Below are 26,604 nucleotides of genomic sequence, written 5' to 3'. Positions count from 1 at the left end.
CTCATTCTCTTCCTAAGTGTACTCAATTCCACTGTTAGTTCACTGATGGTTGTGTCTTTCTTATTGGCCTCCCTTCCTAGTTTTTCTATTTCTTCCTTTTGCAAGTGCATCTGCTTCTTTATTTCATCAATTTCATTTTTGAAAGCCATTTCTAGTTTGTTTACACGTTCGACCAGTCTATTGTGAGTCTCTACTTCAACCAGTTCTTGGTAGAAATCATCATTTTGCTTTTTTTACCTTTATCCCTTTTCTTTTCCAAATTTGATTTACTAAAGTATGTATCCATTTTGCAATACTTAAAGTGCGGAGCATGTACTTACAATCTCCGTGTTGTTGTAGTCTAAACAAACCTCAGAGATGACTCAGCGTATTCTTTCGTCTTGGTTCTATTTCCTGTTTGAACAAGTCTTGTTTAAACTTATCATTTTTTTCCTTTTAATAATGAACAATCATTTAGTCTAACCTGGTACTGAGCTTGACTCATACAAAGATACAAATTTAGGTAATGCCACTGGCTGTGATGATTTGGTACGGAGCGCCGGTGTCGCACGTCTGCCTAGATTGAATCCCTGTGTGTGTGTGTGTGTGTGTGTGTGTGTGTGTGTGTGTGTGTGTGTGTGTGTGTGTGTGTATACTCATATAATTACGTTTGGATGGGAAACGGTGACTGTCTCTTGCAAGGAAACCTGGCATTAGCCAGAAACCTGACATCCAGTTTTTGACCAGGTTGTTTACACAAACATAAAAATTTTCCCTAGAGATTCAAGAAAAGAGAAAAGAGGAGATCTTGCCTCATGCACATGTGTTTCTGATCACTTGCGCTTGCGCATGTGCGCGTGCATGTGTGTGTGTGTGTGTGTGTGTGTGTGTGTGTGTGTGTGTGTGTGTGTGTGTGTGTTTGTGTGCGTGTGTCTGTGTTCTTACCTAATTGTGTGTGTGTGTGTGTGTGTGTGTGTGTGTGTGTGTGTGTGTGTGTGTGTATGTGTGTGTGTGTGTGCGTGTGTCTGTGTTCTTACCTAATTGTGTGTGTGTGTGTGTGTGTGTGTGTGTGTGTGTGTGTGTGTGTGTGTGAGAGAGAGAGAGAGAGAGAGAGAGAGAGAGAGAGAGAGAGAGAGAGAGGTTAAGAAGTTCGACTGTTCTGGGAATGGAACCCCAGTTTTTCTTGTTACGGGATGGATGAGCAAACCATAACTCCACCGGCTCTCTGGGAAAGGGGGGAAAGTGAAGCAGAGTGCGAGAGAGAGAGGTTATGGTACTAGATGGCGAGGCAGGGCCACACGAGGGAAGCAGTAGCGATCTAGCCTTGGTTGAGGAAAGACGGTCGCTCAGCCTCACGGCATCTGTTTTTGAAGGCCCGATCTGGAGGTGACTTGTCGGAGTTCGTCCACCTTGATTTGACGAAGATATACGTCATTCAGAAACGTACCAGCCAACATTCTGTAGTTCAGTGACAAAATAAGACATAGCTACAACTCTACGTCGTTTTCAGGGTCGTTGGCAAAGGAGGAGTCCCTCACGTCCCCCGCTACACTCATGGCTCAGATAAATCTCCGTAGAACTTCTGTGATGTGCAATGATCATCAGCACAGTCTCTGGGTGAAACAGAAAGATATGAGTTACGTTACTCGGTGTCTGAGCATTTATTTCTGTTCATATACAGTATTTTCTTAAGAGTACTCTTTTTACAAGTTTGATTTTGCACACTTTTATCTTCACTTATAGTGCTACCAAACACTTCACAACCAAAATTGAGTGAATAACATGAAAATTGAAGACGGAAAAAAATAATTATTGATATTAACTTGCTCTGAGGAATTCTTTAACTTGAAAATTGGCTTAGGCACTTTAAGGAGCAGCAACAATATATGGTTAACGCTGTGCTGTATAATATTATTGATGCTGCAACTCCGCTCATAATTACTCAACAATCAAAATAATGTAGTTGGGCCAGAATGTCAAAAACATAAGACAACGGAAGCGTGCTGTAAGAGGTTGATTACGAGGAAGGCTTTAAGTTCCTTCAATTTTTTTTTTTTCTTTCTTTCTTTTCCAGTGCATGGATTTTGACCCTGATTTTTTGACCTCCAATGTGATGCTGAGTCGTGCTGACGAAGGCTGACTGCGGGGGAGGGCAGCAGTGGGGATGTGAAACGGGGAAAGAAGGAATTGAGTGTTAAAAAAAAAAAATACCGAAAGCTAGCGGTCGAGATGCTGCTTTTATTGTACATCCTGGGTAAGTAAATGATGAGATGATGTTGCAATGCAGGTGTTATAGGTCCTTGACGTAACGTATTTTTATTTATTCATCCATACATCCATCATCCAATCTTACATTGCCCCATGAGGAGCGTAGGAGCCCAGGGCTAGGCATTTGGTCCCGACATTTAAGATGAGAGTAACCAGCCTCACTCATCCCTGAGTGGCATTACATGAGCAATCAACCCCAACCACCCATTGGATATAAACCTTCACCGGCTCAATCCGACTGGAGCGCAATAGTTACCCACTAAACCAATTTGGTTATATGGTTACCACCCAGCGTAGTAAACGGTTTCCTGGTGCACAGGAAACCATTTGGCTTGTCACTCAGTTTAGAGTCACCCACAGACTGTAGGAAGTGGAAAGAATGAAGGAAAGAAAGACAGAAGAAAATGGAAGGAAAGAAGGATGGAGAGGAAAGGGCAGACACCCGGGAGCATCACTACACCGAGTGAGTGGATGGTGAGCGCCCCCACCTACCACAATTTTATTTATTTATTTGATTATTTATGTATAATTATTTGTTAATTTGTGTATTTCTGTGTCGGACTCCGGGCATGAACATGATGGTCTGATCCCAAAGGCCTAGCAGTTGTTCTGCGTGCCATTCTTTCACATGTATGTTCGGTGTTAATACCAATCGTCTGTATTGTTTCAGCGAGACTCAGATCATGATACTGTTCCTTGCCACGGTCAAGGATCAAACTAAAATAAAACTATCTTAAACTAGAAACCATAACGACTATAGGGTGAAATTGGTGTTACCCAGGCAAATTTCACAAACGGTCTCTACAGAAAACACAAAGCTGCAGTTACTAATGGCCTTAGGGTTAATTATGAGGGAGAGCATTTTTACCCGAGGTCATCAGTAACCGTACATCGGCTGAGAACTTGGCATATATTGTTACTGCTTGTTTAGTACCGAAATTTAACCTTGGAGTAACCTTCCAATGTTTCTCAAAAACCTCGCATTTCATCTTCCATAGCCTAGACCCTAACTGATTGCATAGCCTAACTGATGAGATATGTACAAACTGATGAGATCTATAAAAATAGCTTAATTCCTTCAGTTGACCGCTTGCGAATCTCAGCCTTTATGGAAGCCCAAAATGTAGACAGTGAAAAAATTTTCGTAGTATTAGCACAGTTCGCGTTTAAAATAGAAAAATGTCGTGTAAAATAAGCTTTTAGTCATAATGTCAAGTGCTTGTTGAACAATGGCACGCGTCGATTTAGCCGTAAATATGGAAAGTTCAATATCGACAACCTTCCTTCTTTTCATAGTGTTTGATAAATTGCTTCTTCTCTTCCTTATTTACGGGTAAATCAAACCATAACATTGTTCAGCAAATACTCAATATTATATCAAAGCTATTTTCACACGCTATTCTATTCAAAGTGCTCTTTGCACTAATACAGCAAGTGATCAGTATCAATATTCTGAACTTCCTTGCGGCCCGAAACTCGTAAGTAGTCGCTTAGATTATGTGTGGTGAATACCTTATTTGTGTTATCACACGTATTATATTATATAGTATCTCAGAGAATTTCCAAGTTGAGTTAGACACCTTTAATTGACTCCTTCACTACTACTGAGCCTCCCCTCAGCTGAATAAAATCGCCTGATGGTAGAAAAATAAAATGTAAAATACGCACTAGGACAGAAAGGGTTATAGTGAAAACATTGCTTCTATCTAACTTGGTCAGTGCACACTGCTCTCATGACATGACTGATGGTCATTCCAATCCCATACGGACCTCCTCCTACGTCAGTGAGTCATTTGTCAAAGCACCGGGTACTTCTCGCACCTCTAACCCAGTTTCATGAAAGAACAGTGCTGTTTTCATGGGTACCCAAGACATCATTCTTTTTGTGTTTATTTACTTTTTTTCATAACTAACAACCAAATGATTCATTACAAACAATGATTAGTTCATTTCTTCATTACATGATGTGTTTTTTGAGATAATACTTGCCATTGAAACTAACTTTGTTGCTGTTGTTTATACTCTGTAATGACACTGAACATCGTCTTTTTGGTGCTGAACCCTATTCGCATGCCATGCTGAACATTCAGCCGATTTCTGTACGTAGTTTTGATATGAAATAGACGCGAGAATCCAGTTTCACAAAGATAAATCGTCGCGAATGGCACCGGCAGAGCGAGAGTTTCTTGCAAGTACAGGATATGTTTCCAGCTAAGAAGCTCAGAAGTGCGCCACATGCCTTTTACCAAACTCCAGCTGGATTGCATGATTGATTCTCAAATAGGTGCTATCTTCCCTGATGTCACTGTCATCATCAATTTCTTGCAAATGCATCAGAAAAGGGTGCCTAACACAGTTATTACAGGCTTGCAGCTCTTCACACGAAAAGTAGCCACTGAATGAAGTTTGTAGCATATGCAGATGCTCAGCTATAATTCAAACAATGTCAGATTGCAAAGAAGCATCTGCTGTGACCATTACTTCAATAGCTGTAAATTTTACTAAATTTTACTTCCTTACACGTTTAGTATATAAAACAATTTTCTTAGAATTCTGGCAGCTACAATAGAGTTCCCTTTCTTGCAGAGAGTGATTGAGCTATCGAGTGCTGTAATTAAATCAGCCAAATTTCCAAGCATTTGAACAAACTCAGGGGCATCAAAATACTCAGACAGGTCTTGTCCATTGAGAAACTGCTGATATTCATCGTTTCGAACACACAGGACAGCAAACGACCACGAGCCACTTGCCTCATTTCTGTGTGGTACAAAAGCACAGTGTGTTCATGATCCAGTTCCTCACAATAAACAACTGAAACAATTAGACGATTCAAAGCATGACCCCGAATCGTGTTCACATCTTTCACACAAATATCTAAAATCCTCCTCAGGTTTGGAGACATTGATCTTGCTTCAAGCGCGTGCCAGTGAAGAAACAGTTGGTGATCTTCACGTCAGGAATTTCATGTCATTAAAGCAGCAAGCCCAGAACGATTGCTCAGCATGGCAGGTGTCCCATCAGTACGTACTGAACCAATCATGTTGAGAGGAAGTTGGTGTTTTATGAATAATTCCCTTATCATCTTGAGCAGATCTACAGCTTGTGCATTTGTCTTCAGTGACAGACAGAAAACATTCATCCATTTCTTTTTCCTTTAAGCAGTGAACCACTACCAGTAGCTGACAACAGTTTGACACATCAGTCAAACCCGTAGGTGATATCTACTGGATTGACACCAATACCAGACTGCCTGCTCCAGAATATCCTGACTCATGTCGATAATTCAGTTATGGATCACATCATATGATAAAAGCACATGTAGTTTTTCTTTGCCTCATTACCAAGAGCAGCCTTCTCCATTTCAAGGGCACACGGCTTAATCATTTCCTCGCCAACTGTATGGGCTTTCTTTGTCCATGCAACCTGGTATGCAACTTGATAAGAAGAAAGTAACAGGTTTTTCTGTTGGCGAAATCCACATGTCAGCAACATGCTGGCACGGTCAAACCTGGCTCGTTTGACCTGTGCTGTGTGATGTCATTCCCTGCAACCTGCCGCCATGTTTGTTCTGGAAATGTTAATTGAGCTTTGACGGCTTCAAATTGGCACTCGAAAACATGATACTGCACTGTGGACATTGTGTACCGTCTCCTCCATAACACACGTGAAGCCATACTGAACGCAGTCATTGTTCCACTTTCGTTTTTTGAACAAGTTCAGGAGAAGTCTACCAAAACGAAAGAAAAAATAAAAATAAATAAATTAATAATAAACAATTAAATCACAAATTTATACATAAAAGATATGGTGTATCTTGAAAGTACGATGTTGTGAAGTGACAAACATATCACTGCATATGCCTACAAACACTGAGAACAGTGACATGGTCTAACTGATACTACATACATAAATACCCTAACGAAAGATCTCACTTTGGCGCACGATAGAATTCTAAGCAATAGGCGTACCCACCCTCTCTTCAGAAGCTGAGGCAATGGTTCCTTTGTTACTCTTGTCACCGGTTGATGTAAGTTGGCCCCACTCCCATGGTAACTCCACTCCTAGCACAAAGTGCTTACCTGTACTGTAATCTCCTGTTGGCGACTGCTGTCTCGCATTCAACATAACACTCCTCGAATCCAAGTATCCACATTATTTTAGATTAAATCATAAAAGGTTTGTTGATAGTCCATTATATTAGCACAATATGTTAAAATTAGCTCTTAGGACATAAAATTAACTATTATGGTCAACCTCATCACAAAGGTTATGAAAGATACAGCCTCCCTTTATTCCCTACTTCCCTCAAAGCCAGTCATTTTCGAGGACAGCATCATCTCACCTCTAACAAACCTATCTTCCATAATAAAGGGCTGCAAGCATCCCCTGTTAAGAACCTATGTTCTAGGTGTAAGAGTCTGAGACTGGGCCTTTAAAGGCAGGTTCCCGGATTACTTTCCTTGATGGCATTACCTGAGAGGAAAAGCTTCAATTATATTCTGGGATAGAACCTATACTAAGCAGTTACTCTGACTGTGGGATATTCTAACCACTAAATCACAAGGCTTCTTGTGTGTGTATGTATGTGTGTGTGTGTGGGTGGGTGTGTCTGTGTTCTTACCTAATTGTGTGTGTGTGTGTGTGTGTGTGTGTGTGTGTGTGTGTGTGTGTGTGTGTGCGAGAGAGAGAGAGAGAGAGAGAGAGAGAGGTTAAGAAGTTCGACTGTTCTGGGAATGGAACCCCAGTTTTTCTTGTTACGGGATGGATGAGCAAACCATAACTCCACCGGCTCTCTGGGAAAGTGAAGCAGAGTGCGAGAGAGCGAGGTTATGGTACTAGATGGCGAGGCAGGGCCACACGAGGGAAGCAGTAGCGATCTAGCCTTGGTTGAGGAAAGACAGTCGCTCAGCCTCACGGCATCTGTTTTTGAAGGCCCGATCTGGAGGTGACTTGTCTGAGTTCGTCCACCTTGATTTGACGAAGATATACGTCATTCAGAAACGTACCAGCCAACATTCTGTAGTTCAGTGACAAAATAAGACATAGCTACAACTCTACGTCGTTTTCAGGGTCGTTGGCAAAGGAGGAGTCCCTCACGTCCCCCGCTACACTCATGGCTCAGATAAATCTCCGTAGAACTTCTGTGATGTGCAATGATCATCAGCACAGTCTCTGGGTGAAACAGAAAGATATGAGTTACGTTACTCGGTGTCTGAGCATTTATTTCTGTTCATATACAGTATTTTCTTAAGAGTACTCTTTTTACAAGTTTGATTTTGCACACTTTTATCTTCACTTATAGTGCTACCAAACACTTCACAACCAAAATTGAGTGAATAACATGAAAATTGAAGACGGAAAAAAATAATTATTGATATTAACTTGCTCTGAGGAATTCTTTAACTTGAAAATTGTCTTAGGCACTTTAAGGAGCAGCAACAATATATGATTAACGCTGTGCTGTATAGTATTATTGATGCTGCAACTCCGCTCATAATTACTCAACAATGAAAATAATGTAGTTGGGCCAGAATGTCAAAAACATAAGACAACGGAAGCGTGCTGTAAGAGGTTGATTACGAGGAAGACTTTAAGTTCCTTCAATTTTTTTTTTTTTTTCTTTCTTTCTTTTCCAGTGCATGGATTTTGACCCTGATTTTTTGACCTCCAATGTGATGCTGAGTCGTGCTGACGAAGGCTGACTGCGGGGGAGGGCAGCAGTGGGAATGTGAAACGGGGAAAGAAGGAATTGAGTGTTAAAAAAAAAAAAATACCGAAAGCTAGCGGTCGACATGCTGCTTTTATTGTACATCCTGGGTAAGTAAATGATGAGATGATGTTGCAATGCAGGTGTTATAGGTCCTTGACGTAACGTATTTTTATTTATTCATCCATACATCCATCATCCAATCTTACATTGCCCCATGAGGAGCGTAGGAGCCCAGGGCTAGGCATTTGGTCCCGACATTTAAGATGAGAGTAACCAGCCTCACTCATCCCTGAGTGGCATTACATGAGCAATCAACCCCAACCACCCATTGGATATAAACCTTCACCGGCTCAATCCGACTGGAGCGCAATAGTTACCCACTAAACCAATTTGGTTATATGGTTACCACCCAGCGTAGTAAACGGTTTCCTGGTGCACAGGAAACCATTTGGCTTGTCACTCAGTTTAGAGTCACCCACAGACTGTAGGAAGTGGAAAGAATGAAGGAAAGAAAGACAGAAGAAAATGGAAGGAAAGAAGGATGGAGAGGAAAGGGCAGACACCCGGGAGCATCACTACACCGAGTGAGTGGATGGTGAGCGCCCCCACCTACCACAATTTTATTTATTTATTTGATTATTTATGTATAATTATTTGTTAATTTGTGTATTTCTGTGTCGGACTCCGGGCATGAACATGATGGTCTGATCCCAAAGGCCTAGCAGTTGTTCTGCGTGCCATTCTTTCACATGTATGTTCGGTGTTAATACCAATCGTCTGTATTGTTTCAACGAGACTCAGATCATGATACTGTTCCTTGCCACGGTCAAGGATCAAACTAAAATAAAATTATCTTAAACTAGAAACCATAACGACTATAGGGTGAAATTGGTGTTACCCAGGCAAATTTCACAAACGGTCTCTACAGAAAACACAAAGCTGCAGTTACTAATGGCCTTAGGGTTAATTATGAGGAAGAGCATTTTTACCCGAGGTCATCAGTAACCGTACATCGGCTGAGAACTTGGCATATATTGTTACTGCTTGTTTAGTACCGAAATTTAACCTTGGAGTAACCTTCCAATGTTTCTCAAAAACCTCGCACTTCATCTTACATAGCCTAGACCCTAACTGATTGCATAGCCGAACTGATGAGATATGTACAAACTGATGAGATCTATAAAAATAGCTTAATTCCTTCAGTTGACCGCTTGCGAATCTCAGCCTTTATGGAAGCCCAAAATGTAGACAGTGAAAAAATTTTCGTAGTAATAGCACAGTTCGCGTTTAAAATAGAAAAATGTCGTGTAAAATAAGCTTTTAGTCATAATGTCAAGTGCTTGTTGAACAATGGCACGCGTCGATTTAGCCGTAAATATGGAAAGTTCAATATCGACAACCTTCCTTCTTTTCATAGTGTTTGATAAATTGCTTCTTCTCTTCCTTATTTACGGGTAAATCAAACCATAACATTGTTCAGCAAATACTCAATATTATATCAAAGCTATTTTCACACGCTATTCTATTCAAAGTGCTCTTTGCACTAATACAGCAAGTGATCAGTATCAATATTCTGAACTTCCTTGCGGCCCGAAACTCGTAAGTAGTCGCTTAGATTATGTGTGGTGAATACCTTATTTGTGTTATCACACGTATTATATTATATAGTATCTCAGAGAATTTCCAAGTTGAGTTAGACACCTTTAATTGACTCCTTCACTACTACTGAGCCTCCCCTCAGCTGAATAAAATCGCCTGATGGTAGAAAAATAAAATGTAAAATACGCACTAGGACAGAAAAGGTTATAGTGAAAACATTGCTTCTATCTAACTTGGTCAGTGCACACTGCTCTCATGACATGACTGATGGTCATTCCAATCCCATACGGACCTCCTCCTACGTCAGTGAGTCATATGTCAAAGCACCGGGTACTTCTCCCACCTCTAACCCAGTTTCATGAAAGAACAGTGCTGTTTTCATGGGTACCCAAGACATCATTCTTTTTGTGTTTATTTACTTTTTTTCATAACTAACAACCAAATGATTCATTACAAACAATGATTAGTTCATTTCTTCATTGCATGATGTGTTTTTTGAGATAATACTTGCCATTGAAACAAACTTTGTTGCTGTTGTTTATACTCTGTAATGACACTGAACATCGTCTTTTTGGTGCTGAACCCTATTCGCATGCCATGCTGAACATTCAGCCGATTTCTGTACGTAGTTTTGATATGAAATAGACGCGAGAATCCAGTTTCACAAAGATAAATCGTCGCGAATGGCACCGGCAGAGCGAGAGTTTCTTGCAAGTACAGGATATGTTTCCAGCTAAGAAGCTCAGAAGTGCGCCACATGCCTTTTACCAAACTCCAGCTGGATTGCATGATTGATTCTCAAATAGGTGCTATCTTCCCTGATGTCACTGTCATCATCAATTTCTTGCAAATGCATCAGAAAAGGGTGCCTAACACAGTTATTACAGGCTTGCAGCTCTTCACACGAAAAGTAGCCACTGAATGAAGTTTGTAGCATATGCAGATGCTCAGCTATAATTCAAACAATGTCAGATTGCAAAGAAGCATCTGCTGTGACCATTACTTCAATAGCTGTAAATTTTACTAAATTTTACTTCCTTACACGTTTAGTATATAAAACAATTTTCTTAGAATTCTGGCAGCTACAATAGAGTTCCCTTTCTTGCAGAGAGTGATTGAGCTATCGAGTGCTGTAATTAAATCAGCCAAATTTCCAAGCATTTGAACAAACTCAGGGGCATCAAAATACTCAGACAGGTCTTGTCCATTGAGAAACTGCTGATATTCATCGTTTCGAACACAGGACAGCAAACGACCACGAGCCACTTGCCTCATTTCTGTGTGGTACAAAAGCACAGTGTGTTCATGATCCAGTTCCTCACAATAAACAACTGAAACAATTAGACGATTCAAAGCATGACCCCGAATCGTGTTCACATCTTTCACACAAATATCTAAAATCCTCCTCAGGTTTGGAGACATTGATCTTGCTTCAAGCGCGTGCCAGTGAAGAAACAGTTGGTGATCTTCGCGTCAGGAATTTCATGTCATTAAAGCAGCAAGCCCAGAACGATTGCTCAGCATGGCAGGTGTCCCATCAGTACGTACTGAACCAATCATGTTGAGAGGAAGTTGGTGTTTTGTGAATAATTCCCTTATCATCTTGAGCAGATCTACAGCTTGTGCATTTGTCTTCAGTGACAGACAGAAAACATTCATCCATTTCTTTTTCCTTTAAGCAGTGAACCACTACCAGTAGCTGACAACAGTTTGACACATCAGTCAAACCCGTAGGTGATATCTACTGGATTGACACCAATACCAGACTGCCTGCTCCAGAATATCCTGACTCATGTCGATAATTCAGTTATGGATCACATCATATGATAAAAGCACATGTAGTTTTTTCTTTGCCTCATTACCAAGAGCAGCCTTCTCCATTTCAAGGGCACACGGCTTAATCATTTCCTCGCCAACTGTATGGGCTTTCTTTGTCCATGCAACCTGGTATGCAACTTGATAAGAAGAAAGTAACAGGTTTTTCTGTTGGCGAAATCCACATGTCAGCAACATGCTGGCACGGTCAAACCTGGCTCGTTTGACCTGTGCTGTGTGATGTCATTCCCTGCAACCTGCCGCCATGTTTGTTCTGGAAATGTTAATTGAGCTTTGACGGCTTCAAATTGGCACTCGAAAACATGATACTGCACTGTGGACATTGTGTACCGTCTCCTCCATAACACACGTGAAGCCATACTGAACGCACTCATTGTTCCACTTTCGTTTTTTGAACAAGTTCAGGAGAAGTCTACCAAAACGAAAGAAAAAATAAAAATAAATAAATTAATAATAAACAATTAAATCACAAATTTATACATAAAAGATATGGTGTATCTTGAAAGTACGATGTTGTGAAGTGACAAACATATCACTGCATATGCTTACAAACACTGAGAACAGTGACATGGTCTAACTGATACTACATACATAAATACCCTAACGAAAGATCTCACTTTGGCGCACGATAGAATTCTAAGCAATAGGCGTACCCACCCTCTCTTCAGAAGCTGAGGCAATGGTTCCTTTGTTACTCTTGTCACCGGTTGATGTAAGTTGGCCCCACTCCCATGGTAACTCCACTCCTAGCACAAAGTGCTTACCTGTACTGTAATCTCCTGTTGGCGACTGCTGTCTCGCATTCAACATAACACTCCTCGAATCCAAGTATCCACATTATTTTAGATTAAATCATAAAAGGTTTGTTGATAGTCCATTATATTAGCACAATATGTTAAAATTAGCTCTTAGGACATAAAATTAACTATTATGGTCAACCTCATCACAAAGGTTATGAAAGATACAGCCTCCCTTTATTCCCTACTTCCCTCAAAGCCAGTCATTTTCGAGGACAGCATCATCTCACCTCTAACAAACCTATCTTCCATAATAAAGGGCTGCAAGCATCCCCTGTTAAGAACCTATGTTCTAGGTGTAAGAGTCTGAGACTGGGCCTTTAAAGGCAGGTTCCCGGATTACTTTCCTTGATGGCATTACCTGAGAGGAAAAGCTTCAATCATATTCTGGGATAGAACCTATACTAGGCAGTTACTCTGACTGTGGGATATTCTAACCACTAAATCACAAGGCTTCTTGTGTGTGTATGTATGTGTGTGTGTGTGTGTGTGTGTGTGTGTGTGTGTGTGTGTGTGTGTGTGTGTGTGTGTGTGTGTGTGTGTGTGTGTGTGTGTGTGTGTGTGTGTGTGCGAGAGAGAGAGAGAGAGAGAGAGAGAGAGAGAGAGAGAGAGGTTAAGAAGTTCGACTGTTCTGGGAATGGAACCCCAGTTTTTCTTGTTACGGGATGGATGAGCAAACCATAACTCCACCGGCTCTCTGGGAAAGGGGGGAAAGTGAAGCAGAGTGCGAGAGAGCGAGGTTATGGTACTAGATGGCGAGGCAGGGACACACGAGGGAAGCAGTAGCGATCTAGCCTTGGTTGAGGAAAGACAGTCGCTCAGCCTCACGGCATCTGTTTTTGAAGGCCCGATCTGGAGGTGACTTGTCGGAGTTCGTCCACCTTGATTTGACGAAGATATACGTCATTCAGAAACGTACCAGCCAACATTCTGTAGTTCAGTGACAAAATAAGACATAGCTACAACTCTACGTCGTTTTCAGGGTCGTTGGCAAAGGAGGAGTCCCTCACGTCCCCCGCTACACTCATGGCTCAGATAAATCTCCGTAGAACTTCTGTGATGTGCAATGATCATCAGCACAGTCTCTGGGTGAAACAGAAAGATATGAGTTACGTTACTCGGTGTCTGAGCATTTATTTCTGTTCATATACAGTATTTTCTTAAGAGTACTCTTTTTACAAGTTTGATTTTGCACACTTTTATCTTCACTTATAGTGCTACCAAACACTTCACAACCAAAATTGAGTGAATAACATGAAAATTGAAGACGGAAAAAAATAATTATTGATATTAACTTGCTCTGAGGAATTCTTTAACTTGAAAATTGGCTTAGGCACTTTAAGGAGCAGCAACAATATATGGTTAACGCTGTGCTGTATAATATTATTGATGCTGCAACTCCGCTCATAATTACTCAACAATGAAAACAATGTAGTTGGGCCAGAATGTCAAAAACATAAGACAACGGAAGCGTGCTGTAAGAGGTTGATTACGAGGAAGACTTTAAGTTCCTTCAATTTTTTTTTTTTCTTTCTTTCTTTTCCAGTGCATGGATTTTGACCCTGATTTTTTGACCTCCAATGTGATGCTGAGTCGTGCTGACGAAGGCTGACTGCGGGGGAGGGCAGCAGTGGGGATGTGAAACGGGGAAAGAAGGAATTGAGTGTTAAAAAAAAAAAAAAATACCGAAAGCTAGCGGTCGAGATGCTGCTTTTATTGTACATCCTGGGTAAGTAAATGATGAGATGATGTTGCAATGCAGGTGTTATAGGTCCTTGACGTAACGTATTTTTATTTATTCATCCATACATCCATCATCCAATCTTACATTGCCCCATGAGGAGCGTAGGAGCCCAGGGCTAGGCATTTGGTCCCGACATTTAAGATGAGAGTAACCAGCCTCACTCATCCCTGAGTGGCATTACATGAGCAATCAACCCCAACCACCCATTGGATATAAACCTTCACCGGCTCAATCCGACTGGAGCGCAATAGTTACCCACTAAACCAATTTGGTTATATGGTTACCACCCAGCGTAGTAAACGGTTTCCTGGTGCACAGGAAACCATTTGGCTTGTCACTCAGTTTAGAGTCACCCACAGACTGTAGGAAGTGGAAAGAATGAAGGAAAGAAAGACAGAAGAAAATGGAAGGAAAGAAGGATGGAGAGGAAAGGGCAGACACCCGGGAGCATCACTACACCGAGTGAGTGGATGGTGAGCGCCCCCACCTACCACAATTTTATTTATTTATTTGATTATTTATGTATAATTATTTGTTAATTTGTGTATTTCTGTGTCGGACTCCGGGCATGAACATGATGGTCTGATCCCAAAGGCCTAGCAGTTGTTCTGCGTGCCATTCTTTCACATGTATGTTCGGTGTTAATACCAATCGTCTGTATTGTTTCAACGAGACTCAGATCATGATACTGTTCCTTGCCACGGTCAAGGATCAAACTAAAATAAAACTATCTTAAACTAGAAACCATAACGACTATAGGGTGAAATTGGTGTTACCCAGGCAAATTTTACAAACGGTCTCTACAGAAAACACAAAGCTGCAGTTACTAATGGCCTTAGGGTTAATTATGAGGGAGAGCATTTTTACCCGAGGTCATCAGTAACCGTACATCGGCTGAGAACTTGGCATATATTGTTACTGCTTGTTTAGTACCGAAATTTAACCTTGGAGTAACCTTCCAATGTTTCTCAAAAACCTCGCATTTCATCTTCCATAGCCTAGACCCTAACTGATTGCATAGCCTAACTGATGAGATATGTACAAACTGATGAGATCTATAAAAATAGCTTAATTCCTTCAGTTGACCGCTTGCGAATCTCAGCCTTTATGGAAGCCCAAAATGTAGACAGTGAAAAATTTTCGTAGTATTAGCACAGTTCGCGTTTAAAATAGAAAAATGTCGTGTAAAATAAGCTTTTAGTCATAATGTCAAGTGCTTGTTGAACAATGGCACGCGTCGATTTAGCCGTAAATATGGAAAGTTCAATATCGACAACCTTCCTTCTTTTCATAGTGTTTGATAAATTGCTTCTTCTCTTCCTTATTTACGGGTAAATCAAACCATAACATTGTTCAGCAAATACTCAATATTATATCAAAGCTATTTTCACACGCTATTCTATTCAAAGTGCTCTTTGCACTAATACAGCAAGTGATCAGTATCAATATTCTGAACTTCCTTGCGGCCCGAAACTCGTAAGTAGTCGCTTAGATTATGTGTGGTGAATACCTTATTTGTGTTATCACACGTATTATATTATATAGTATCTCAGAGAATTTCCAAGTTGAGTTAGACACCTTTAATTGACTCCTTCACTACTACTGAGCCTCCCCTCAGCTGAATAAAATCGCCTGATGGTAGAAAAATAAAATGTAAAATACGCACTAGGACAGAAAAGGTTATAGTGAAAACATTGCTTCTATCTAACTTGGTCAGTGCACACTGCTCTCATGACATGACTGATGGTCATTCCAATCCCATACGGACCTCCTCCTACGTCAGTGAGTCATTTGTCAAAGCACCGGGTACTTCTCGCACCTCTAACCCAGTTTCATGAAAGAACAGTGCTGTTTTCATGGGTACCCAAGACATCATTCTTTTTGTGTTTATTTACTTTTTTTCATAACTAACAACCAAATGATTCATTACAAACAATGATTAGTTCATTTCTTCATTGCATGATGTGTTTTTTGAGATAATACTTGCCATTGAAACTAACTTTGTTGCTGTTGTTTATACTCTGTAATGACACTGAACATCGTCTTTTTGGTGCTGAACCCTATTCGCATGCCATGCTGAACATTCAGCCGATTTCTGTACGTAGTTTTGATATGAAATAGACGCGAGAATCCAGTTTCACAAAGATAAATCGTCGCGAATGGCACCGGCAGAGCGAGAGTTTCTTGCAAGTACAGGATATGTTTCCAGCTAAGAAGCTCAGAAGTGCGCCACATGCCTTTTACCAAACTCCAGCTGGATTGCATGATTGATTCTCAAATAGGTGCTATCTTCCCTGATGTCACTGTCATCATCAATTTCTTGCAAATGCATCAGAAAAGGGTGCCTAACACAGTTATTACAGGCTTGCAGCTCTTCACACGAAAAGTAGCCACTGAATGAAGTTTGTAGCATATGCAGATGCTCAGCTATAATTCAAACAATGTCAGATTGCAAAGAAGCATCTGCTGTGACCATTACTTCAATAGCTGTAAATTTTACTAAATTTTACTTCCTTACACGTTTAGTATATAAAACAATTTTCTTAGAATTCTGGCAGCTACAATAGAGTTCCCTTTCTTGCAGAGAGTGATTGAGCTATCGAGTGCTGTAATTAAATCAGCCAAATTTCCAAGCATTTGAACAAACTCAGGGGCATCAAAATACTCAGACAGGTCTTGTCCATTGAGAAACTGCTGATATTCATCGTTTCGAACACACAGGACAGCAAACGACCACGAGCCACTTGCCTCATTTCTGTGTGGTACAAAAGCACAGTGTGTTCATGATCCAGTTCCTCACAATAAACAACTGAAACAATTAGACGATTCAAAGCATGACCCCGAATCGTGTTCACATCTTTCACACAAATATCTAAAATCCTCCTCAGGTTTGGAGACATTGATCTTGCTTCAAGCGCGTGCCAGTGAAGAAACAGTTGGTGATCTTCACGTCAGGAATTTCATGTCATTAAAGCAGCAAGCCCAGAACGATTGCTCAGCATGGCAGGTGTCCCATCAGTACGTACTGAACCAATCATGTTGAGAGGAAGTTGGTGTTTTATGAATAATTCCCTTATCATCTTGAGCAGATCTACAGCTTGTGCATTTGTCTTCAGTGACAGACAGAAAACATTCATCCATTTCTTTTTCCTTTAAGCAGTGAACCACTACCAGTAGCTGACAACAGTTTGACACATCAGTCAAACCCGTAGGTGATATCTACTGGATTGACACCAATACCAGACTGCCTGCTCCAGAATATCCTGACTCATGTCGATAATTCAGTTATGGATCACATCATATGATAAAAGCACATGTAGTTTTTTCTTTGCCTCATTACCAAGAGCAGCCTTCTCCATTTCAAGGGCACACGGCTTAATCATTTCCTCGCCAACTGTATGGGCTTTCTTTGTCCATGCAACCTGGTATGCAACTTGATAAGAAGAAAGTAACAGGTTTTTCTGTTGGCGAAATCCACATGTCAGCAACATGCTGGCACGGTCAAACCTGGCTCGTTTGACCTGTGCTGTGTGATGTCATTCCCTGCAACCTGCCGCCATGTTTGTTCTGGAAATGTTAATTGAGCTTTGACGGCTTCAAATTGGCACTCGAAAACATGATACTGCACTGTGGACATTGTGTACCGTCTCCTCCATAACACACGTGAAGCCATACTGAACGCACTCATTGTTCCACTTTCGTTTTTTGAACAAGTTCAGGAGAAGTCTACCAAAACGAAAGAAAAAATAAAAATAAATAAATTAATAATAAACAATTAAATCACAAATTTATACATAAAAGATATGGTGTATCTTGAAAGTACGATGTTGTGAAGTGACAAACATATCACTGCATATGCTTACAAACACTGAGAACAGTGACATGGTCTAACTGATACTACATACATAAATACCCTAACGAAAGATCTCACTTTGGCGCACGATAGAATTCTAAGCAATAGGCGTACCCACCCTCTCTTCAGAAGCTGAGGCAATGGTTCCTTTGTTACTCTTGTCACCGGTTGATGTAAGTTGGCCCCACTCCCATGGTAACTCCACTCCTAGCACAAAGTGCTTACCTGTACTGTAATCTCCTGTTGGCGACTGCTGTCTCGCATTCAACATAACACTCCTCGAATCCAAGTATACACATTATTTTAGATTAAATCATAAAAGGTTTGTTGATAGTCCATTATATTAGCACAATATGTTAAAATTAGCTCTTAGGACATAAAATTAACTATTATGGTCAACCTCATCACAAAGGTTATGAAAGATACAGCCTCCCTTTATTCCCTACTTCCCTCAAAGCCAGTCATTTTCGAGGACAGCATCATCTCACCTCTAACAAACCTATCTTCCATAATAAAGGGCTGCAAGCATCCCCTGTTAAGAACCTATGTTCTAGGTGTAAGAGTCTGAGACTTGGCCTTTAAAGGCAGGTTCCCGGATTACTTTCCTTGATGGCATTACCTGAGAGGAAAAGCTTCAATCATATTCTGGGATAGAACCTATACTAGGCAGTTACTCTGACTGTGGGATTTTCTAACCACTAAATCACAAGGCTTCTTAAGACTATGACTGACTAATATATTCGCTCTCTGTTACCTTGTAGTCGATAACACAAAACTTATGAGTGTTGATATTGAGCATATTAATCATTAGTGTTCACATGCTAGTAATACTAACATACAAACTCAACTCAGACTTCACCTCCTTGGGATTTCCCCCCCCGACACACACACACACACACTGCCTAGCTATTTTACCTCCATGGACCAAATTTGATCGCTTGTGCTCAATTTCTTATATTGACAATTTCCTCCTTAAACCTATTTTCCCTTATTGATGTACTTTACCCATGGATTTATTATCCCCCAAGGACATATTTTTCCCCCTCATGCATTTCATGCATCAACTTTTCTTCATGGGCCTATTTTTCCTGGGGACTTCTTATACCTTGGAGCTGTTTTTTTCCCTAATAGACAATTTATCCTCCATGGACTTTTTTCCCCATGGATATATTTTGGTCATAGACCTATTTTCCATCATTAACTTTTTTTCCCTCCTGAACGTATATTCCCCTGTGAACTTGTTATCCCCTGTGAACTTATTATCCCCAGTGAACTTATTCTCTCCATGAACCTGTTTTACTCATGGATCTTTTTATTTTTTTTCCTCAGACAATTTTCCTTCCATGGAACTAGATTTCCCATGCATAATTTTAATGAAAAAGTTAATTATGAAAAGCTAATCACTATGGAAGATACGGTCAGTGCTCTTTAAACTTCATTTTACTTTGCATTAGCAGGAAAGCCGGCACTATCCAGGTAAATAAACATACAGTAATTGTGCATACCAGAATTACCTTGGACCTTGGAGGACCATTCCACTGTGGGAGGTGACCTCATGGGTTTCATTTAACCCACTAGGGCTATGTTTCTAAATGGACCCATTTTCCTAAGGATATATTTCCCATGGACCTATTATTACCGTGGACCTATTCATTCCAAGAATCTGTTTTATTCTTAACATTTGCCTGTTCACTCGCTGGGCAGATTCACTCCATGGACCTATTTTTCCACTAATATCTTACCCACCTTACCCACCCACGCACCTACCTAGCCATTAGTATTACCTATGGATCTATTTTCCCACTACCCATCCACCCACCATCCCACCCACCTTGCTTCCCACCTACCCGCCCACCAAGCCCTGCCCCCCACAGTCACCCATCCACCCTACCTCCCCCATTCATCCACTGCCACTCGGTCATCCTAGTCACCCATTCACCACCAACACTAACCTACTCTGCCCCATCACACCGACACACCTACACAATCCTGGCCACCCATCCCATCCGTCCTGCCTACTTCACCCGGTTGCCCTCCAATCTGACATATTGTAATACTGGTATCATTGCAAGAGCAAGTAAAACTCGAAGGTATCTGGTAACCAAGCTCTACGATGTTGACCTGATTTGTGACTTAATTAGTTCCAGTTTGACCATCAGGGGCATCATTTTAGCAAATTTAAACCACACAATAAAAAATTTCGGTCAATTTTAAGCCTGCTAGACCCCTTTGGAGCTCTCCACATCTTTCCTCCTATATTTCAATACTAGACAGTCATAAGCAGACAAAAATACGCATACCGGTAATTTCATTTATCTCATCATCGAAATTACTGTTTTTATAGTTTCTTTTGTGCAAGGAAGAAGGAACCAGAGGCCAGGAACTCGCAAATTGTTCCCTCAAGAAAAAACAAAACCAAGATAACAGAGTCAAATTCAAGATCCGTTCATTTTGAGATGTCTGGACACACTGTGTTTGAAAGACTGGAGATCATAGGCATTAGGAAAAGCAGAGGGAGACAGTTCCAGAGTTTACCTGTTGCATAGTCGGGCAGCGGAGCGATCATCACACACACGAGGAAGAGGCAACAGAGGAACAACATAGCCTGCAGCAGGTAGGGCACCACCACAAAAGCGAGCACATGGGTGGCCATGGTGATGAGCATGCACTCATGATGATGGACGGGCAGGAAATAGGGAGGAGGCAGCATCGCCCTGCCAGACTTCGGAGGAACTATGTGGCAAAACACAGCTGGTCCGTGCCACTCGCCAAGTTCAAATTACGAGTGACAAAAAAATGGATATTTTTTAGTTTTTTACGTTTCTTTGGCCACTTTGGGGTTCTGAAGGCCCGGGCCAAAAATACCCGGACACTGGGGAGTCTGAATACTGGGCATCTGATATTACAGGGATTACTGTGTATATATATATATATATATATATATATATATATATATATATATATATATATATATATATATATATATATATATATATCAGGGTGGTAAAAATGCATAGGGTAGAATTTTAGACTTGACACAGATAGTCTGCACAAGTGTGGCTTTTGTCCATTTAGTATGTAATTGTCTTGAGCAAAATTTCAGCCAGTCCTGTGAGTATTCTGAGGCTGCCCCACTCTTCAAAATACTACTATACTTGTACAGGAGCAAAAAAAAAACAACAACATGGCAGCAAATGTTGGCAGTAAAATTACAGTTGGAAAGCATGTAGTGTCAACAGTCAAGCAAAAACCCAGTTTACTTTATGCTGTAAAACTGGGACTCAGTAATTGGAGAGCTGAGATTTAACCCGCCATGTGTCAGCAGACTCTGGACCCCCATATAGCCATGGTGCTGGCCAATTTTTGACCTTTTTTTTTTTTTTTTTTTTTTTTTTTTGCTAGACATGGGGAAGGCAGTGGCTGAATCGGTAGAGAGGCCGCCTGCAGTCCTAATGGACCCAGGATCGAATCCCGGCTGGGGCAGAGAACAGTTTATGGATTTGAATTTCCTAAAAGCAGACTTTCCTGATCTACCAGATGACCTGCCGACCTGTCGTTAAAATACCCCTGCTAATACCGATACAGTCATATATTAGCCAGCCCTAGCATGTATTCAATATGGATGGTGGGTGTTAATGCCGAAGTGGTGACATGTGGAGGTGTAGGAGGACTACTGGGCCTTGGGATAGGTCACTAAACCCCCCAAAAATAGGCCATGAAGCCTTCCCAGAGTTGGACATGAAGAAAAAAAAGTTAGAAATGATGAGAAAACATGGAGAACACCGCAAAAGTACTCACAGAAGCCATTTAGGTCGATTGTGAGGTCGATTCTCCTTGAGCAGGTGGTTGAAAACTTCGGAGTAACGTCCATAGACTTTATTGACCACTGCTGACACCCATTGAATTGAGGTAGATCTTCATTTTCTTCATTGGTAACTATGCTATTCGTGCCAGGGACACTCTTGTTGGGTATATAGATGATATTGGAAGTGGGTACAGACGTGGGAAGGGTGCGTGCGTGTCCATGCCAGTCATCTCCAGCCAAATTTGAAAATTCGTGTGCTGATGTCTGTTGGATTTGCAGACCGTACGTGTACGGCTCTGGAACTGTATGCAGATGTAGGCACCGCCATACCTGTACGACTCCGGCACTCGGTGGGTTAATACAGCGTGGTATACATGTAATAATGAAGATAGCTGCTGATATTGGCCTCCTGGCATGCCAGTATGCGCATGTGCTCGTGTGCTACGTATTTGTGCATGTGCTCAGTGCCTCCCATCTGCAAGAGGTGTGTTTCTAAACATACATCTCATTGATGGATATGGTCCATCCACAACCAATCAAACGTGATGTTACATACCACAACTGTCACCTACAAATTATTGGCAATCACCTGTGTTGAAGGTATCTGGCCATTGGAAGCCTGTTAGAAGAGGGTAGACTGTAAGACTTCATCTTAAATAATGTGACATCATTCTTCACAAAGAGGACATTGACCCTCTTTGATGCCTTGAAGGTTAGGGGTAAGAAGTAGGTATGTGAGTTCCTTCAGTAGGATCCACAGGTATGGGCAGATGATGACCGTTACAGGCAACTCAGAAAATGTGCCTTGAAGATGAGGGTCATCAACAGTGCTGCTGAGTGAGGTATTGCCCTCATTCAATGTTATTTTAACCTGCCCCATCTTGACCACATTTCCACCACTGACTCCCCCCAATCCCAACCATTTTTGGAAAAAAAAATTTGGGGGCTCAAACCTCCGCTTTTGGTGAGAAACATCGAAAATACATAGAGAAATCGCTCACCTGAGGTTTAAAATACTCTATCCAGGTAGCAGTACCTCCTTACTTTATTGGGTTTTCTAACAGGCTGGCACCAAAGAAAACGAGTTCTGTGGAAGGGTGACTATTTCACACCACTCATAAACGGTATTTATTTATTTACTTGGTACGAATTTATATGTAGTACGGGAGCATATTGGTTTTCAAACAGTAAAATAGGCATTATAAGCATTGTTCCACTCACTAACTCATCACCATACCTGACCTTTTTTTGCCACATTACCTGATCATCATTTCTGACTGTTTCTTCCTCTAATGCTAGGTAAAGTTTGTCCTCCACATTGTCATCTATCGGGGAATCACTCTGGCCCTGATTTTTGTACCGTGGCATGACATGGCTTTACTGGCCAGGTCACTGATAACAGGCGAATTGCTGAGACACTGGCATGCAGGGGGGGGGAGGTCATGCTGGATAAGGCATTGTCCCTACCTGGCATCTACAAGATGCCAGGCAGGGTCCCGTGTATATGTACCAAAAATCACTCGCGAAAATTGAAAATTGTGCAAATTAGAGACCTTGCAATTGATTCGTGTTTATGTACGTCAACGGGATTGGCAATGACAAAACGTGTGGATGTTAATTCACGTCGACGGGACGCCGCGGGTTAACAATTCCCTTGAAACGATGGCCAGAAGCAGTACCTCCTGCAAATAGTGGCTGCTCACCAAAAATACATGCCAACACCTTCCAAGGCAGCCCTGATGAAGAAGAAATGATGAAGATAGCCCCATTAATGTGTTTGTGTTTTTTTCTTCTTCTCTGCTCTTGAGTTTTTGGCTTGTTGGATGCTTTCACTGACTGAAATGAAATTTTGCATGAATGCTGTCCTCACGAACAGGCATAAAAACAACCTTGTGGAGAGAATTTAGTTGAAGCTTAACATTTTTGGACCACCCTGATACACACACACACACACACACACACACACACACACACACACACACACACACACACACACACACACACACACACACACGCATGCACACACACACACACACACATATATATATATATATACACACACACACACACACACACATATGAGGTGCTACCCAAAAGTGCCAGTAATTAGAATATTGTAGGAAAATAAGTCACCTTACCTCCTAGTTCTCACTGTCGCCTTCGAAGTAATCCCCTTTGGCATGCATACAGTTGTCCCAGCTTTTTTTTCCACGAGTCCATGCATCCCTCAAAGGCTTCAGGCGTGATGGTCTTGAGCACCTCCCGCAATTCTGTCTGGATCTCCTCAGTCAAGTCAAATCGACGCCCTTTCAGTCATAATTTCAACTTGGGAATCAGGAAAAAGTCACAGGGGGTCAGGTCAGGCGAATAGGGTGGGTGGGGAATGACTGCCGTGTTAGCAGAAGCCAGGAACTGCCAGACAACTACTGATGTGTGGTCGGGGGCATTATCGTAATGCAGGACCCAGTCCTTGCTCTTCCACTGTTCTGGACGTTTGTGGCAGATGTTCTCCCTCAGATGCTGCAAAACTTCACAATAAAACTCTCCACTGACAGATTGGCTGGGTGGGATGAATTCTTTGTGAACAATCCCTTGGATATTGAAGAAAACGATCAACATTGACTTGACATTGCTGCGAACTTGAAGTGCTTTTTTCTGCCTCAGTGAATTGGGAGACTTCCATTGCAATGACTGCTGCTTTGTCTCCGGGTCATAACCATAAACCCATGATTCCTCACTAGTTATGACCTTGGAGATGAAGTTGGTGTCATCTCTGACCTGATTCTTGAGTTCCCTGCAAATTGCAACGCGATGTGCCTTCTCCTCATCATTCAGCAGTCTTGGCACAAATTTTTTAGCGATGCGTCTCATGCCCAACACGTCCATCAAAATGCGTTGCACGCTCCTGTACGAAAATCCAATGACATCACAAATGTCGGGGATAGTTCGTCTCTGATCTGCAAGGAGAGCCTGATGAACATTTCTGATGTTTTCTGGTGTTGTTGTTGTTGACGGTCATCCAGAATGGTCATCATCTTTGATGGACGCTCATCCTTCCTTGAACTGTTTGTACCAGGAAAAAGTTCTGCCATGGGACATGGCATTAATTGTCACCAAAGGCTTGCTGAAGCAATCAGTGAGTTTCTGCAGCCGTCTTGTTGATCTTGAAGCAGAACTTGATGCAGGTTCTTTGTTGTGTGAGGTCAGCCATTGGAAAACGGCCAAACCACCAACACACCACGTTACAGTAGTAAGCATAGCTCAACAACATGTCCACTCACAGATATGGCCGGGGCCACACTGATGCACAAGGGGTGCTGCTGACTCCTCCTAGTGGCAAAAGGCAAAACTGCAAAAGTTTGGCTCCCTCTGTTCAAAGTACTGGAATTTTTGGGTAACACCTTCATGTGTGTGTGTGTGTGTGTGTGTGTGTGTATATATATATATATATATATATATATATATATATATATATATATATATATATATATATATATATATATATATATATATATATATATATATATATATATAAATAATTATTTATTTATATACACATGCACAATGAAGCACAAAGCTCAAAAATCTTTTTTAGTGAAACCATCTTCCATATTATCTTGGTTGACTTGGCAAAGTTATGAATAGCATATTGGCCATGTATTTAATGTACTGTAATACATTTACAGAACTGCCATTGAATGATAATTCATTCAGACCGTACAGAGATAATGAAGATTAATGGACAGCTTGATTGCAACACATTTTCTATTATTGAAGAAAGTTATTATTGTTGTCAGTGCTTAGAATATTCCGAAGGTGTTGGAGCAGACCGAACTGTGAATTCAGTTGGCTATTTCAAGCCACCTCTGTCAAGAATCTGAAGGTAGTCACATTACTGTTCAGATGTGTTAGCATCAAGATCCCAGAGAAGAGGCGAAATGAAATGTTATGATCCCATACATCTTTACCCCGTGGAGGAAATGATTGTAGATAGGCCGGGGAACAAATATTGGCATCTCAACACACACACACACACACACACACACACACACACACACACACACACACACACTACTGAACCGAAAATATCCATTCACCTTGGCCTTATTTCACCTTGTCTTTCACCACCTTGTCACCATGGAGTGTAAAGAAACTAGGAATCGTGTCTGCTTTTACTGAACATTTTGGCTTTTTCAGAGCTGAGTGAACAGTATAAGCTAAAATACAGGTACGTAAACTTGAGATCCTAATGGGATACATTTTTATCAGGCACAGAGGGATGGTTAACTTCCTCCGCTCTCGTGACGTCATCAGGCGGACCGCTCGCTCAGGCTCATGCTTAGTGTTTTAGAAGGCCTTCAGTCGGCTCCATATCACCCAGTTATGTTGCTGTATGGTTATCATAAAGTGTTGTAAACGGATCGATGGGTTACAGGAAGTCATAACACTTGTCATTAAGTGTACAGACATCTGAATTATAGAAGAGTAATGAAAGTGACAGCAATTTCCCAGTTGGAGATAATATAGGAAGGGAGAAGAGCAGACACAAAAAAAGAACGATGAATGTGAAGAAGTATGCAGCACTAGATCAAGTGAGTGGATGATGGTCGCCACTACTACCACCATGATATAAGAGGTATACATGGGCAATCCTCATATTAATTCAAGCCATGTGATCCATAATATCATTATTTTTCCATAAGATTTGAACTTTAAACTGACATAATCTACCGTAACATAGGGTGCTATGGAACTATAACCTAATAGACATTTTTTTTTCTGCATTATATTGGATTTGATCTCTTCAGTCCGAGTTCGTCAGTTTGAATACTTCTTTGCTTTCTCCAGCCAATTGTAGTCGGTCTTGGATAATGTTCTCTAAGGGGGCAGGATACATTAAGCCGACATGAGGCTCCTTCCAACAAGAGGGATTACCTGTGTTCAGTAAGATCGCCTGAGGGTGGCAAGAATATAGTAGAAAATGTGTCCTGAAACCAAGAGTTACGGCAACAC

Source organism: Coenobita brevimanus, chromosome 102 (assembly GCF_032717465.1).
Source record: "Coenobita brevimanus isolate Jiangsu-jjx chromosome 102, ASM3271746v2, whole genome shotgun sequence".
Lineage (NCBI taxonomy): Eukaryota > Metazoa > Arthropoda > Malacostraca > Decapoda > Coenobitidae > Coenobita > Coenobita brevimanus.
The sequence above is the reverse complement of the archived record's forward strand: the minus strand, read 5'-3'. Positions refer to the sequence as shown.